Raw genomic sequence first — 13,708 nt, 5'->3', positions numbered from 1 at the left:
GATGAAAATAGCTACGTTTTACCCCCAAGTTAAGCGAATGTTTTCCATTTTCTATTTTCAAAATATCAAGAATAACCTCATCGTCTTTCTCTTCCGTTTTCGTGGAGTTTATCTCTAAATAAGAATGTAGAATATGCATACATTTATAATTTTTGTTTAAGTAGTGCACAGTCATACTGTAAAAAGAGGCTGTAGTTTTATCGTACCCGCTGGCTCGGAGTTCATCCTACACTATCAGTGGATGCGGCCATATTTGTGTTCATAGGAGAACAGTGGTGGGTGTTTTGACATTTTTGACAATTTGATTCGTTACTCATGCACACTGGAACTTGAGCGTCAAATGGATATACAAATGAACGTACTGAGAAAACTCTGGACGTGAAGCACCTCTTGATTTTCCTCTGATCCAGGTAAGGATAATATATAAATGTCTTGCGACCTCGATTCCTACACCAAAACACACCAGAGTTCCGGACTTCAGATTAAACTTTCTAGTGATGCAGTAGGCCGTAGTGCCTGTAGTTCAGGTCAAGGACAACCCTGTGCTAGGTAGATAGAACCATGGTAGTGTAATTTCGGTTTTATTTTACGAGGTGGGCTCGGGAAATGGTCGTACAGACGCAGAAGGGAGAGACACTTAGGGGGATCAACCAGCCTTCACTAGAGGCGGGGTGAAGCACTGCAGAGATAAGGAGCTACAGGTTCTAATGACGTTGTCATTGTTCCCTCGTCTTGGATGTATGCACAAAGGACTTATCATTAGTCAAATGCTTCATTGTGGTGAAGGGTGAGAATTGCATCGGCCCCTGTTTGGATCTGTCGTAGAAATGTAATTACTGTTAAATGGGATAAGACGTGAATAAATTATTAGTTCTCAAGAAATTGTTCGAGTTTCTTTGCCTTTACGGTATGTAAGTCGTGGGAGGAGGGCTGTGATCATTATTATCATGAATTAGTGCTAAGTATAAAACATATGATCACATGCAGGACTATTGTTGATCATATTTTACTCAGGAAATGGTATTTGGCATTATTATCGTCGTTGTGACTGACTACTTCTAGCGATAGATAAAAGGTCTGGAAGACAGGGGCGAAATTTAAGGACCTAAAAGGTGATCAGTTCTCTTGTTCTTAATGACCTTGAATCTGGTAGCCTGTCCAGCACCTGTTCTGATACCAGTAGCTCTGTTAAACTATCTGTCTCGTTAGTAATCTGTCCGTCTGTCTATCTATCCATCCGTCAGTCATCTTTATATATCTGAATTTTATCCTGTTTTTATTTACTCTGAGTCTGGTATCCTGCCTGGTATTTTTTCATGTAAGTGAAGGTTTATCTCTTGATCTACCTATCTTTATTTATTTATCTGTTTTTCCATGTGTTCTCTAGTTTCCCTGCTCCTTATGAACTTATCAGGTACACTTCCTAGAAAGTTCCTCCATGAAACATGTTGTGTATTGTAAAGATTCTATAAAATATCAGAACTATTGAAGTGCAATTACTCCTTCATAAAATTATAATGGACTAATATGATCATCATATTATCAATGATATCTCTATATAGGTTGATCTGTAACTGTGTATCTTTTACCTTCCTTGATTGGTAACTTAAGTTATGGTAGCATGCGCAGTATCTGTTCAGATAACTTTGTATATGTCTTTCTCTTTTCATATTTATAGAATTATCTCTGTCTCTCTTTATGTCTTACTGTTGATCCCAACCTATCAGTCAGTTTCACTCTTCAGATTACGTAAGGATTAGCTGTATATCTTTATCTGACTGTTTATCCATTCCCTCTATTATCCCTCTGTCAATTTATCTGTTCATCATTTTGTGAATCTTAATAACCTTGAGGAAGATACATGACTAGTGCCATTTCAGATACCTGTAGATAATATGCAGTGGTAACATATTTTATTTCATCCATCTCTGAGTTTATCCATCCATCTAAATATGTGTACCTGTCTTCTGTTTACCCAAATGCAAGTTTCTTATTTACTGATAACCTGGAATTGGGTAGTGAACCCAGCAATGGTCAGATATCTAATTTTTTAATGTTTCTGTATTTTAGTTGACTCCAGTCGGAGTGGACACATTTTTTGTGTATGTTCAATTCATGTCCATCACACAGGTTTAGATTATGTTAAGATTGTCGATTTGGAAACATTAAGGTTTACTAGATAACCAGACAATATGATGGGAAAAAAAAGATTCCCAGTTGGGTTGGATATAGAATACTGCTATTAGTGTAGTGGAATGTTATTGTATTGGTATTGGGATACGTGTGGCATACATGCCCACAGTAGTTCTGGTTTCAGTAAAACATGCGTAGTGGTAGAAAAGTGATGTCCTCCTTTCTGTTTCTGCAAAAAAGACAATAGCTATTTCATTCTAACATTATTTGAATATTGCTTGCTCCTTTCTTGCTTTATTAATCATGGTACATTGCCATGCTTGACTATAGACAGTTGTGTGAATACTTTGCTTCGAGCACCTAGACTGAAAACAAATCTAGGTATGATCTAGATAATGTACCAGTAGTGAGGTACCACAAAAATCATTTATGGATGTGGTGGAAACACATGTAAATGGTTTCCTTACATTTATTAGAGTAATTTCGATGAGTCTTGTCTCTAGACTATTTTCTTATCATTTGATTATAAACACCTGGTGAGTGAAGATTAGGGAAGATATATGAGTTTGATGTAGAGGTAGGTGAAACACTTGTAGAAATCATAAGAACTTGAGAAACCTCCTACTTCTCTTGGCACCAGTTTTATTTTATTTATATTGTGATAACCATAATATGCCAGGTATTCACATGATTTTAGCACACTGCAGACAACGCATAGGCTTTGCTGCCCATCCATTAGCATTGGTAGTTCTTCTGTAAATCTATACTTCTATTGAAGTTACATAGATTTTGTTGAACCATAAAAGTATTTCACTTATATCCCTTATCCTCGTAATCTTTCCCCTCATTATTCATTTACTGAAGCATATGAAAATGATTTTCTAAGCAACATAGAATCTAAATCACTTGTAATGAGTGTAAAGGGGGGATCCATCGTTATAGATTTCTTTCAGATCCCGAAAAATTATTTCAGTGGCATCTGTATACTGGTACGTTACCTTTCTGATTTGATTTGGGTATTGGTTTCCCCAATCTTTTTCTATTTATTTCTGTTTTTTTAATATTAATATTATTGTCAGGATTGGTGATAGGTTGCTCATTTATTAAAGGGAAGGCAGAAATGTTCATTGGAGACTTTGTCTTTATTTCGGGTAAACTAGCGAAGACTTGCCAGGAATGTTTGAGATGATGGCAAAGAAGTGTTGATCTGAGGGGACATGGGGTTACCATTTGGAATGCAAGACTTGTAACACTTTTCAGAAACCTATAGAAGACATTTCCTACAGTAATTAGCACATTAGATAATGTCTACAGACAAAAGTTTGCATATTTTCAGATGGAAAACTTAAGCATTAAACTTCAACACTGTTGCAGTACATTCTTTCGAGAGATTGATATACAAAAGGATATAGATATTGAATGAAAAACATTTAGTGCCGAGGAATTCATCAGTTGCTTTTTATTAGAGATGCATATACTATGATGGGTGTCTTCAGCTCTGTAACTGAGGCTGTGAATTTTTAATAAAGTATATGTTTTGGTTGTGGTGTCTTGAAAGATCAGAGTTCCTCATAGGCTACTTAGAAATTTGCCTGTACAATGTTATATGGAACTGAAGATTTTTTTTAACCTTTTATTGTAAATTACAAATTGTTTTTAATGGTATAAAAAGTTAGATTTTAATGACCTTAATAATGTTTAAAGAGAATCAGAAATGAGGAAAATGACACGATTGCTCTCTCATAAAATTATTGTTTGTTCTGCTGTCCTTTTTCAGTAGAAATGGTGTGGATTGTCTTGCATATTTTCTTTTTGATGTTTACAGTATACTTTTGTTAGTATTGATCATATATGCTAAATATGTATGGTAGGTAATCAGATATTTACAATTTGCATTTGTGTGGATGAACCATAAATGTGTTGTGAGAGTAATTGGTCTTTATATAACCGTAATCATAGGCCTTTTGCTATTCAAGCCTTAGGACCTGTTTCCGAAACTCAGAAAATTCTCCAAAATTCAGGAACTTGGATCATTTGCAGGTGACAGTTTTACCAATATTATATGCTTTCCGATATAGTATACCATCTTTATGCACTACAATCAATATTTCTATATTTAGTTGAATTGACTAGGCTGTCGTATTACTGTACATTGTACTTGTACACACTATGCCTGTAATTTTTAATTGTTCTTCAGAAATCTAGATAATTTCATAATTTAGAAAGGCCCAGATCTCAATTCATTCTGTAAAGAGTTTTAAGCTTGGTCTTGGAGCAAAATGCATTGGCATTCTCTCAGTGTCTGTAGTAACGTTAAAGTCTTGGATATCGATTGTGAAATTGCATGTGTAACAAGAGAGGATTGCTGTTTAGAAAGGACTTTTTTTTTTTTTGTCTTTAAGGGGATTTGTGATTTGATTTAGGAAATGATAAAAGAATAAGAGAAAGGTGTGGTAATTAGAAGAGTCTGGTCAAGAGCATGGATGAGGATGTGCTGAAATGGTTTGGACATATGGATAGGATGAATGAGGAGAGGTTGACAAAGGATCCATGTGTCAGAAGTCGAGGGGAAAAGGAGAAGGGGGAAACCAAACAGGAGATGGAAGGATGAAGTGAATGGTTGGGGCCTGAACATGCAGGAGGGTGAAAGGTGTGTATAGGATAGAGTGAATTGGTACAATGTTGTATACAGGGCTCTGTGCTGTCAGTGGACAAGGCATGTAAAGCAACCAGGGGAAATCCAAGAAAGATCTGTGGGGCTTGGTAATAGATAGGGTGCTGTGGTTTCATTGCAAAGCACTTGACAACTAGAGAATGGATGTGAACTAATGTAGATATTGAATTATGTGAGTAATTTGAGAAAAAAAACAAAGGTGTTGCATATGCTTTTAAGTAAAGTGTTACACCTGTCTTTAAATTGGACTGTTTGTAATTTTGACAGATATGCTTTGGTATTTTTTGCTCTGTCAGGAGATTCTCCAACGTATCTTATAAACAGGAGGTTTATTTTGCCAATTTTTTGTTGCCAGATATGGCAGTATGCATGCTAATGAAACCTCTGATGTGGCTAAGATGGGTAGATGTTGGTTTTGGATTTCCACCCTTCCTGTATTATTATTTTTGAAAAGAAGGAACAAAGGAAAAAGGCATTTGAGGTTTTTTTCTTAAAGGTGGCAAAGAGGTATGAAAATTTTATTATTATTATTATTATTCTTTCGTCTGTTTCCTTGTGCTGCCTCACTAACGCGGGAGACAGCGACAGAGTATGATAGAATAGATTATTAATATTGTTATTATTACCACTATTACTATTTTTATCATAAATTTTGTTTTGATAATGATGATAATGATTATTTATTGCTATTGTTGCTGCTGCTACTACTACTATTGTTTTTATTATTATTATTATTGTTATCATTATTATTATTATTATTATTATTATTTTTTTTTTTTTTTTTTTTTTTTCAAACTATTCGCCATTTCCCGCATTAGCGAGGTAGCGTTAAGAACAGAGGACTGGGCCTTTGAGGGAATACCCTCACCTGGCCCAATTCTCTGTTCCTTCTTTTGGAAAATTTAAAAAAAAAAAAAAAAAAAAAAAAAAAATCTATAATCACAGATTATTATTATTATTATTATTATTATATACCGGGGTTGACGTGCTGTCAGTGGATTGAATCAAGGCATGTGAAGCGTCTGGGGTAAACCATGGAAAGCTGTGTAGGTATGTATATTTGCGTGTGTGGACGTATGTATATACATGTACATGGGGGTGGGTTGGGCCATTTCTTTCGTCTGTTTCCTTGCGCTACCTCGCAAACGCGGGAGACAGCGGCAAAAAAAAAAAAAAAAAAAAAATTATTATAATGATAATAATTATAATAATAGTAATAATAATAATAATAATAATAATTAATTATAATAATAATGATATTAATACTTTGATTTTGGTCATTAAGTGGTGATATCCTGAACAGTAACCATGATTATAATCCTATGTGCAAAACTGCCTTGGAGTCTTCTTATTTGGTTGCTTGGCATTTTTTGTATGTTACATTACATTGATAAAGCTTTATAAGGTATGAGCTCTCACATCATCCATGGGAAACTGTAGTGCTGAAACAGGGCTATATCATTTAGCCATTCATGGTTGTCTCATCTTAAAATTTAGGATGGATATTAGAAGTAAAAGTTAAACCATTTCAAGCTTTTTGCAGACCATGACACATGGTGATACCATTAAGAAAAGTGGGAGGAGAGGGGCAAGATAGCCATGATAAGTCTAAGAAACCTTTCTTCTGAATTTGGTAGAAGAGTGAAGTGCTGATATGGCTTCAGTCAAGGACTTTGCAAAAAAAAAAAAACTCTAAAGGAAGGGTGGAGGCCATAAAGGTTTCCATTTTACTTTCAGAGAAACTTGAAATTGATCAAGGAAAAATTAGGGATTTTTGTATTCCCATGGGAACTCTACATCAATTTTCTTGTTACATATTCCTTTGATAAACTATTCCTGTTGTTGATTACTCTTGCATTAGAGTATTTTTTATCTGAATAGTTTTTCTATGTCTTGACATAATTTGGTTGCTGTACTGTGTGGGACATATTTTTTTTTTTATCTGAAAAATGTTTTTGAATCTGTTTCATACATTACAAATATATCTCCTAGTGATTTCCTTTGTGCTGTCAGCCATAGCCTTTTCCTTCCTTTTTCTTGAGTTAGCTTCTTTGACATGACCCAAGTGTTGGTGCTGTTCTTTGAGCATTTTGAGTTCCTATGTGTTCTTAAGAATTAGTTGATATTTAAGATATTTATTTAAAAGCATTTTTGTTATAAGATTTTCCTTGCTGTTTCATGAAAACTAAGATTATCTAGATGTTTGTTAACATGTCTCTTACGACAGACCGAGTCACACAGATTCTAGTGCAGATCAGTTGCCAAGGGAGTGCACAGTATGGAGATACTTCTTTTAACTGAACCTCATGGAACAGATTTTCATTTAATGGCCAGAAAATATTCATATAATGAATAAAGCATTTATAATAAGTCATTAAAAAACAAAATTGAAAAAAGTCCATCTAACTTTGAAGAAAATGAACCAATGAATGTATCCATTGCAGTCTTTATCTACTTTCTCAGAGCCAGTGTGTACAGCCCGCCATTATATGTGTCTTCAGTTTCACTTGTTCGCTTTTCAGCTAAATCATGTGAGTATTTAGAGAACATTTAAACCTATCATGTCTGAAAAATGACCTACAAGTCTGAGGATAGGTAAAGCATCCAGGGTGCCCAGGAAAGTGATTAATGTAGACTTAAAGATGCAAGCGACATGTTGGGTTGAGGCAGATTAGTGTCAGGTTCATGTGGGTCATTCACTTGATTTAGCTTCCTCTCCAAAAACCGTACAAGCTAACGGTGGGGGATAAGAACCAGCCAGTCCACCACATCCTAAGTAACAAAGAATTTTTCCTTCTCTAGGAATAAGCCAGGAAGGTGTAGGTGAGCTTTTAGGGCATGGCATTGTTGACCATTAACACTGCAAGCTCCTACAAACTTGTGAATGTTGATCAGACTTAGTTTCACATTGTATTTATATAAACTGTGTCTTTGTAAAAGACCAAAATAACATCTGTGGAGACATTTTTGTTACTGAAGAAAACTTTTATAGCATTTAACAGTGTAGGACTTGACACTGTCAGGGACACATCTTCCTAACACCCACATTATAAATACCCTTTTAGATGGATTTTTTTGTTTATGTTCATTCCTCAAGAATGCATTTCATTCATGATAAGAGGTCTCTTTTTACATAAAGGTTTGCAGCTTGTTGAAACTTGAGAAATAGATGTAGCATTTCACATAGTGACATATCTATCCATTATTGCTGTATTGCGGCTGTTTGAAAACCATTGAAGACTTTGTTGTATAATGCTCAAGGATAATTTTGAAGTCACCACTTATACACAGTTACCTTTTGTCTCTATGTCATTTAAAACCTGAGAGAATATCCAATAATTGGATGCATTCTGAAATGGAGAACTGAAATTCTGATGTTTCACTCATTAGACATTACAGTTTGTGTCAGTACCATCCATATCACTCACAAACATGTGGACTAATGGTACTCTGTCCACAAACATACAGTCTCTCCTTATCATATTCATCACTTGACAACTCTTAACTCATGCAGCTCCTTCTTCGTAACTAGATTTTCCTGTGGTGGGCACTATGCCTTAGCCCTGACTTTTGGCAAAATGGTAGGAGCAGTAGATAGAAGTAGTAGGTAGGAAGATTTAGGCAGGAGCATTAGGTAGTAACATTAAGTAGAAGTAGTAGGAAGGAGCATTAGATAGAAGTAGTCATTCGGAATATTAGGTAGGAGCCTCTGCAAATCTGGGCTAGGCTTGCCCTCTGCCAGTGGCCTGTTAAGGGTGAGGCACTAAAGGCTAAAAAGTGGCACTGGAGTTCTTTAGTTATGGAGACTCTGTTGCCATGGCCACCTCTTTTCTTCAAGCATCATGATATATTCTGATGTCTGTTTTTTGACATTACTTAATGCCATCTTCCCACAAAAAATGTGAAGTCGATTTTTCTTGTGAGTATTCATAGCAATCTACTTACTTTGGAAATTCAAAAACTTTTGATGAATTGAACAAGATTTTATTTATATAAGGATGAGATTTAATTGATGGCAGTATGTTAATCTTGGCACAATTTTACTTAGTCTCATTTATGTCCTTGCCGACAGGTAATGTTTGTTCCAGTTATATAGTAGGCATAGACACACACAGGTGCTTCTTTCGTGTTTGTCGTTTACAATGTATTTGACTACCATTTATGTTAAGGTGATAATTTATGATTTGATAGATTCGATATAATTTCACACACACTTATGTTTACATGAAAAGATAGATTATCTTGTGAAGCACATTTACTTCCATTTTGAATTAGCAGTACATTTATTAGCACTGCATCTGCTTCATTATCATTGTTAGTTTTGTCTGGCATTATTTGATTATACCAGCATTATTGTTACATTCAAATTGCAAATGACAAGTGTCTACTTCCAACTGTCACATGAGGCTTTTCATATACACCGTGAAGAGTACAGATAAATGATACCTCATAATTGTGTGCACTTGGTCCTTTGCAAATAGCATTGGAATTGTTGCATCTTCAACTGACACTACTTGAAACAGCTGGTGGGTTTGGTATGTAAGATAATATTTTCCTGTATTTTTCTGAAACCTGTCTTGCCACAGAAGACAAATATCAACTTTACATTTAATTTAAGAAGTATCATTGAATCTTTATTAATATTTATATCTTTTGTTAATGAGAATATGAAAGAAAGAAGATTGTGCGAGTGTGGAAATATTGCCTTTACAGCTGTACAAGGGAAATGAAAATTAGAGTGAATGCAGTTGTGTTGTGAATATTTTTTTTTTTTTTTTTTTTTTTTTTTTTTTTTATACTTTGTCGCTGTCTCCCGCGTTTGCGAGGTAGCGCAAGGAAACAGACGAAAGAAATGGCCCAACCCCCCCCCCCCATACACATGTACATACACACGTCCACACACGCAAATATACATACCTACACAGCTTTCCATGGTTTACCCCAGACGCTTCACATGCCTTGATTCAATCCACTGACAGCACGTCAACCCCTGTATACCACATCGCTCCAATTCACTCTATTCCTTGCCCTCCTTTCACCCTCCTGCATGTTCAGGCCCCGATCACACAAAATCTTTTTCACTCCATCTTTCCACCTCCAATTTGGTCTCCCTCTTCTCCTCGTTCCCTCCACCTCCGACACATATATCCTCTTGGTCAATCTTTCCTCACTCATTCTCTCCATGTGCCCAAACCATTTCAAAACACCCTCTTCTGCTCTCTCAACCACGCTCTTTTTATTTCCACACATTCTTCCTTCACTACTATTATATCAAACCACCTCATTACGACTATTTTTGTCTCCTCAACAATTCATTTCATCATATCATCTCCTTTCGCAAAATTTGCACTGCCAACCTTGAATCAATATTCACATTGTTGGAAATCACCATTTCATCGCTTTAAAACCATTGACTTGTTAAAGTAAGATATTCTGACTCACCACATTTTCAAGGTCCCATAAATTTTCTCCCAAACTATCCCAAATTGGATGCATCTAATCGGACTAAATGTGTGTTCCTGCATCAGACCACATCCCAGTACTATCAAAACACTTCACTTCCTCCAATGTTATCTCCATTCAAACTCACCTCCAATTACTTGCATCCACTCAACTCTACTGAGCTCATAACCTTGTACTTCTTGTGTTCCTTACCTTGACTTTCTTGGTGATCTAACACACTTTACAAACTCAGTCACCAGCTTCTGCAGTTCATTACATGAATCAAGCCGAGAGCGCTTAGTATATCATCGAACAATAATGGACTCACTTCCCAAGTCTGCATCTCCCTAACTAGCTTCCTTGCCCCTCTGTTCCAGGACTATGGCAAAAATGCCTGGATACAACCATGCCATAAACAATTAGACAACCATGTGATTCACATCAACACTCTGGCTTTTACACATTCAATGCGAACCAAAAAATTAAGTCCATTTTTACTTGTAACATGCCTTACATCCTCGTAAATACTTTTGAAATGCTTCTAAGCAACTTCTCCAACAATTATTTTAATAATCTTTCATGGAGCATCTCTATCAGCACATTTATATCATTTCCAGATCCTCAACATGTACATTAAATCCATTTGCTATTTCTAGTATTTCACATACATTCTTCAAGCACTACACATCACATCTCTACCATTCTGAAGATATATGACTCTTAGATCTATAATGTCACCACACCTATCTCTCATCAAATAATACTTTACCACTTATCAATTTTGAAGAATACATATAACTTGTACTCTCTGTACATTTAGTACTCTCTCTTGGCCTTTTGCCTTTGTACAATGCACATTGCACGCATTCCAAGCCAATCCTCACTACCTACCATGAGCTTTTACATACATATAAAGACTTACCAACCAGTACCAATAATGTGTCACCCCTTTTATAATGAAATTCCACTGCGATATCCATCCAAACCTCTGCCTTGCGGGTTTCATCTTAGCAAAGCTTTTACTGCCTTCTTCTCTGTACCAAACATTCCCTAACCTTCACTTTGAAAACTACCATTGACCAAAAACCTTATATCTTGCATTGTAATCGACAATTCAAAAACCTTCAAAATACTATTCCATCGCTTGCACATCATGCCCACTTATTCTTTAGTGCTAGAAGCTTGTTTAGTGTTAGAAGCTTGTTTATCTTCCAACTAATTTGAGACAATAGAACACCCCAAAGACTTAGGTAAATTCCTAATTTGAGTGGTGACCAGAAATACCTTTTAGTAATTTGAAGCAGTGTATATTTTGAACTCAGCACCCATTTTTTAAATTTTTTTGGAAATATGCTGAACTTTGCTTTATGCTTATATAAATGATTTATGAATGGTTTATTACAAAATGTAACAATGCTGCATTCAAAACAAAATTAAGCTTGCTCACTACACTGTCGTCCCTGGCATTGTGGTGGCAGTAGTGTCTGTTGAGGCCCAGATACCCAGAAGGCACAGTTTTATTAGGAGCTATCGCTTGATGGTGTGGAGGTTAGGAAAGGTAGGTTTTAGATTTTTCACATGATGAATTAAGTTCTGATTAGACATGAGCAAAACTGTTACATAGCTGGGTCTCAACATCGATTGGGTGAAAATTGTGACATGGAGGATGATGTACTAGTGGGCAGGAAATAGGTCCCTTCGCCCTTATACTTCATCAGTAGAAGTTGTATTTCCTGAGTTCTTAAAAGCAAATTATAAAGTGGAAAATAATTATCAAAATAAGAAAATGAGACAAAAAGTGTTTTCAAATGGTGTAGGTATGGGCATAGCTGAGTCACTGAGAGGGCCAATTGATATATGAATATATATTTATGTAGATATTATATGGGTCACATGTGTGACACACACACACAAAAATATTCATCATATTCGCCAGTGCATATGTGGTGGTGGTGGTGGTGGTGGTGGTGGTTTCAAGGCTCTGGTGATAATCCTGCACTTTGTCTAGAAGATTGATTATTTTTCATAGCCATTGGGTAAATTTAGATTTTGCAGTCATTGGGTATGTGTTTTGATGTAGCAGAATGACGCAACAAAAATTTTAAACGAGTACTTGGCGCACAGCTGCTTATGCTGACCAGTGAACATTAGGAGAGAGTGAGCGTGAGTCACCCACCACCAAGCTTTACCATCATCTTGTTGGGGCATGGGTAATTAGAATGATCGCTGGCTAAATGATATATTAAAACCATCATGACTCACGAACTGCCAGCAAATGGAGGTGTTTTTAAAACACCTGTAGAAGTACGGCTGTGGCAGTTAATATGCATGCTCGTAGTGTGCTTCTATCAGTTCCAAGATTAGAAAATTGTATCGAGAACTTTATTTACAGGAAGATCATGATAGTGATACTCTGTAAATAATAGTTTTTGGCTATGCATTCATCAGATGTAAAATAAATGAATTAATTTTACTGTTCTTGAACCAATAAACAAAGTTATGCAAAGTGATTATTGTACAAAAGCATATCTTGGGAGATATACCTAAAGACACACAGAGGTTAAAAGAAACATGAAGCATAAACATATGTGTCGGTAGTTATCAGTATTTGAGTAACAGTGTGAAAGGTTTGAGAGACGCATGAGCCTAGAAGTTTGGGAATTATAGGGCTTCCTTTTATAGAATCTCCAGCAGTTTCTCTTCCGGTGCGCGTCTGCTGTCTCTTATGGAGGGCTATCACACCCTCCCACCCTGGCAACCACACCATCCCACCCAGGTCACCATACCCTTCCTCACCACCACCACCACCGTATCCTTCCTCCCTGGCCACCACACCCCCTGTTACCTCTACCACTTTCTCTTTCCCTAGCTACCTCATCCTCCCACACCACACCATTCCCTCTAAACTTGGTCATCACACTATCCTTCACTACCACCTTCCCAGGTCACCACACCTGAAAGGCGCAGTTGCTTTGTTCGGTTGTTTAGTCACTCGCCCCCCCCCCCTATTTTCCCTTATATTGGTCGCACAGCTTTCTTGCACAGCTAATTTATATGGTCATACAAGATAATATTTCCCCGAAAATTATCACCTCAGAAGTTAGCAGTTTCTATTCTGCCAAGGAAATGAATGAATTATTGGCGCTGTATGAAGTTGCGTCTGGCACTTCCTCGTCATGGCTGCGGACTGGGGGCAGACAGACAAATAGACAGACAGGAGCGCCTTTTTATAGTTTAAGCAAGCCATCGGGTTGCAGAGTGAAGTGGATGTCAGAAAACTGTAAAGTTAGTGGGAAGCCAGAGTAAACTTATGTTACTGAGCTAGCTAAGAGAATGTAAGGTTTCTCTATGCAGTAGTCATGAAGATGGCTCGTTTCTCACTTTCTCACTCGTATCACCAAGCGCACTCATATACACGTGGCATGCTTCACCGTAGTCAGTAAACACACATGTGCTACT

The 13,708-nt window shown here is 36.6% G+C and overlaps 1 protein-coding gene across 5 annotated transcripts in view; it reads left to right on the top strand.

Moving 5' to 3' along the window:
• Positions 1-223: 223 nt before the first annotated feature.
• LOC139746029 (uncharacterized) overlaps positions 224-13,708 on the top strand; it is a 271,715-nt gene continuing 258,230 nt past the window's right edge. For 4 of the 5 annotated variants that reach the window (XM_071656868.1, XM_071656860.1, XM_071656844.1 and 1 more), the window contains exon 1: positions 225-410. The gene's annotated coding sequence lies outside the window, so the exon portion shown is untranslated. Of the gene's footprint in view, positions 411-13,708 lie in introns of all 5 variants that reach the window. The other variant, XM_071656902.1, reaches the window with a different exon arrangement.

The sequence above is a fragment of the Panulirus ornatus genome, chromosome 4, assembly GCF_036320965.1.
Source record: "Panulirus ornatus isolate Po-2019 chromosome 4, ASM3632096v1, whole genome shotgun sequence".
NCBI lineage: Eukaryota > Metazoa > Arthropoda > Malacostraca > Decapoda > Palinuridae > Panulirus > Panulirus ornatus.
The sequence above is the reverse complement of the archived record's forward strand: the minus strand, read 5'-3'. Positions and strand labels throughout refer to the sequence as shown.